The sequence below is a fragment of the Arachis hypogaea genome, chromosome 15 (assembly GCF_003086295.3).
Source record: "Arachis hypogaea cultivar Tifrunner chromosome 15, arahy.Tifrunner.gnm2.J5K5, whole genome shotgun sequence".
NCBI lineage: Eukaryota > Viridiplantae > Streptophyta > Magnoliopsida > Fabales > Fabaceae > Arachis > Arachis hypogaea.
The window spans coordinates 55,698,107-55,702,464 of record NC_092050.1 but is presented as its reverse complement, the minus strand read 5'-3'; the positions used below and the strand labels follow the sequence as shown (position 1 = coordinate 55,702,464).

The 4,358-nt window shown below is 42.8% G+C and overlaps 1 non-coding gene across 1 annotated transcript; it reads right to left on the bottom strand.

The window, feature by feature from the left end:
• Positions 1 to 341: 341 nt before the first annotated feature.
• Positions 342 to 449, bottom strand: LOC112753987 (small nucleolar RNA R71). The gene has a single exon (XR_003178345.1). It is a non-coding gene; the product is annotated as a small nucleolar RNA R71 (small nucleolar RNA).
• Positions 450 to 4,358: the final 3,909 nt, after the last annotated feature.

The following is a 4,358-nucleotide window of genomic DNA, read 5'->3' as shown; positions in this document are numbered from 1 at the left end:
GCACCTACTCCCGACTTCTATGGGAGAAGCATCTCTATCCCTACCATTGGAGCAAACAACTTTGAGCTTAAGCCTCAGTTTCTCTGATGCAACAGAATTGCAAGTTTCATGGACTTCCATTGGAAGATCCTCATCAGTTCTTGGCTGAATTCTTGCAAATATGTGACACTGTCAAGACCAATGGGGTTGATCCCGAGGTCTACAAACTTATGCTTTTTCCCTTTGCTGTATGAGACAGAGCTAGAACATGGTTGGATTTACAACCTAAGGAAAGCCTGAACTCTTGGGAAAAGCTGGTCAATGCTTTTCTTGCCAAATTCTTTCCACCTCAAAAATTGAGTAAGCTTAGAGTGGAAGTCCAGACCTTTAGACAGAAGGAAGGTGAATCCCTCTATGAAGCATGGGAAAGATACAAGCAATTGATCAGAAGGTGTCCTTCTGACATGCTTTCTGAATGGAGCATCATAGGCATCTTCTTTGATGGTTTGTCTGAACTGTCCAAGATGTCAATGGACAACTCTGCTAGAGGATCTCTTCATCTGAAAAAGACGCCTGCAGAAGCTCAGGTACTCATTGAAATGGTTGCAAATAACCAATTCATGTACACTTCTTAAAGGAATCCTGTGAATAATGGAACAAATCAGAATAAAGGAGTTCTTGAGATTAATACTCTGAATGCCATATTGTCTCAGAACAAAATATTGACTCAGTAAGTCAATATGATTTCTCAGAGTCTGTCTGGAATGCAAGCAGCAATAGGCAGTACCAAAGAAGCTTCATCTGAAGAAGAAGCTTATGATCCTGAGAACCCAGCAATGGAAGAGGTGAATTACATGGGAGAACCCTATAGAAATACCTATAATCCTTCATGGAGAAATCATCCAAATCTCTCATGGAAGAACCAACAGAGGCCTCAACAAGGCTTCAACAACAGTAATAGTGGAAGAAATAGGTTTAGCAATAGCAAGCCTTTTCCATCATCTTCTCAGCAACAGACAGAGAATTCTAAGCAGAGCCAATCTGACTTAGCATCCATAATCTCTGATCTATCTAAAACCACTCAAAGTTTTATGACTAAAACAAGGTCCTCCATTAGAAATTTAGAGGCACAAGTGGGTCAGCTAAGTAAGAGAATTACTGAACTCCCTCTTAGTACTCTCCTAAGCAATACAGAAGAGAACCCAAAGAGAGAATGCAAGGCCATAAATACGTCCCACATGGCCGAATGCATAGAGGAGGGAAAGGCAGTGATTTCCACAGAGGAAGACCTCAATGGACGTCCACTGGCCTCCAAGGAGTTCCCTAATGAGGAACCATGGGAATCTGAGGCTCATACAGAGACCATAGAGATTCCATTGAATTTCCTTCTACCATTCATGAGCTCTGATGAGTATTCTTCCTCTGAAGAGGATAAAGATGTTACTGAAGAGCAAGTTGCTAAGTACCTTGGAGCAATCATGAAGCTAAATGCCAAGTTATTTGGTAATGAGACTTGGGAGGATGAACCCCCCTTGCTCACCAAAGAACTGAATGACTTGACTAGGCAGAGCTTACCTCAGAAGAGACAGGATCCTGAAAAGTTCTCAATACCTTGTACCATAGGCACCATGACCTTTGAAAAGGCTCTGTGTGACCTGGGGTCAAGTATAAACCTCACGCCACTCTATGTGATGGAGAAGCTAGGTATCTTTAAGGTACAAGCTGCAAGAATCTCACTAGAGATGGCAGACAATTCAAGGAAACAGGCTTATGGACTTGTAGAGGATGTCTTACTAAAGGTTGAAAGCCGCTACATCCCTACTGATTTCATAATCCTAGACATTGGGAAGTGTATGGATGAATCCATCATCCTTGGCAGACCCTTCCTAGCCACAGCAAAAGCTGTGATTGATGTTGACAGAGGAGAATTGGTCCTTCAAGTGAATGAGGACTCCCTTGTGTTTATAGCTCAAGGATCTCCCTCTGTAGACATGGAGAAGAAGCATGAAAAGCTTCTCTCAATGCAGAGTCAAATAGAGCCCCCCCATTCAAACTCTAAGTTTGGTGTTGGGAGGCCATGGTCATGCTCTGAGTATCTGTGAGGCTCCATGAGAGCCCACTGTCAAGCTATTGACATTAAAGAAGCACTTGTTGGGAGGCAACCCAATTAAATTATATCTATTTCTTTTCATTGTTATTTTATGTTTTCTGTAGGTTAATGATCATGTGAAGCCACAAAAACAACTAAAAAAGCAAAAGCATAATGAAAAATAGTATTAAAAATAGCACACCAAGGAGGAGAAGCTTACTGGCGTTTAAACGCCAGTAAGGGTAGCAGAATGGGCGTTAAACGCCCAATCAGGCACCATTCTGGGCGTTTAACACCAGAAAGGGGCACAGAACTGGCGTTTAACGCCAGAAAAAGGCGTAGAGCTGGTGTTAAACGCCAGAAAGGGAAGAAAAGCTGGCGTTAAACGCCAGAAATGGGTAGAAACCTGGCGTTTAACGCTAGGATTGGCACAGGAAGGGGCGTTTACATGCCAACATGGTGCAGGGATGAGATATCCTTGACACCTCAGGATCTGTGGACCCCACAGGATCCCCACCTACCTCATCTCTCTCTCTCTTCTTCACACCTTCCTAGAACACCCTTCCCCAAATACCCTTCACCAATCACCTTAATACCTCTTCCCCAAAAAACCCCTCACATATCAAATCCTACCTTCTTCTCCATAATCTCTTCACCAATCCACATCCATCTATCATAAAACCCCACCTACCTCACCATTCAAATTCAAACCACTTTCCCTCCCAAACCCACCCATACGTGGCCGAAACCTACCCCTCTCTCCACTCCTATATAAACCAATCTTCACTCCTTCATTTTCACACATCATACACACTACTTCTCCCCCTTGGCTGAACCACTAAACCTTCTCCATCTCCTCTATTTTCTTCTTCTTCTATTTATTTCTTTCTTCTTTTTACTCGAGGACGAGCAAACCTTCTAAGTTTTGTGTGGTAAAAGCGTTTCTTTTTATTTTTCCATAACCATTTATGGCACCAAAGGCCGGAGAAACCTCTAGAAAGAGGAAAGGGAAGGCAAAAGCTTCCACCTCCGAGTCATGAGAGATTGAGAGATTCATCACAAGAGTGCATCAAGACCACTTCTATGATGTTGTGGCCAAGAAGAAGGTGATCCCCGAGGTCCCCTTCAAGCTCAAAAAGGGTGAATATCCAGAGATCCAACATGAGATCCGAAGAAGAGGTTGGGAAATTCTCACCAACCCTATTCAACAAGTTAGAATCTTAATGGTTCAAGAGTTCTATACCAATGCATGGATCACCAAGAACCATGATCAAAGTGTGAACCCGGACCCAAAGAGTTGGCTTACAATGGTCTGGGGGAAATACTTAGATTTCAGTCCGGATAATGTAAGGTTGGCATTCAACTTGCCCATGATGCAAAGAGATACACGCCCCTAGACTAGAAGGGTCAACTTTGATCAAAGATTGGACCAATTTCTCATAGACATTTGTGAAGAGGGCACTCAATGGAAGAGAGATTCAAGAGGCAAGCCGGTTCAACTAAGAAGGCATGACCTCAAGCCCGTGGCTATGGGATGGTTGGAGTTCATCCAACGCTCAATCATTCCCACTAGCAACCGGTCTGAAGTTACTATTGACCGGGCTATCATGATCCATAGCATCATGATTGGAGAGGAAGTAGAAGTTCATGAGGTTATATCCCTAGAACTCTACAAGGTGGCAGAAAAGTCCTCTACTTTGGCAAGGTTAGCCTTCCCTCATCTCATTTGTCACCTTTGCAATTCAGCTAGAATTGACAAAGAGGAAGACATCCTCATTGATGAGGACAAGCCCATCACTAAGAAAAGGATGGAGCAAATAAGAGATCCCACTCATGGACAAGAGCGTGAGGAAATTCCTCATCATGAAATCCCTGAGATGCCTCAAGGGATGCATTTTCCTCCATAAAACTATTGGGAGCAAATCAACACCGCTCTAGGAAAATTAAGTTCCAATATGGGACAATTAAGGGTGGAGCACCAAGAGCATTCTATCCTCCTCCATGAAATTAGAGAAGACCAAAGAGTCATGAGGGAGGAGCAACAAAGGCAAGGAAGAGACATTGAGGAGCTCAAGCACTCCATAAGATCTTCAAGAGGAAGAACAAGCCGCCATCACTAAGGTGGACCCGTTCTTTAATTTCCTTGTTCTTTATTTTTCTGTTTTTCGTTTCCTATGCTTTATGTTCTATCTATGTTTGTGTCTTTACTACATGATCATTAGTGTCTTAGTATCTATGCCTAGAAGATATGAATGTCCTATGAATCCATCACCTTTCTTAAATGAAAATT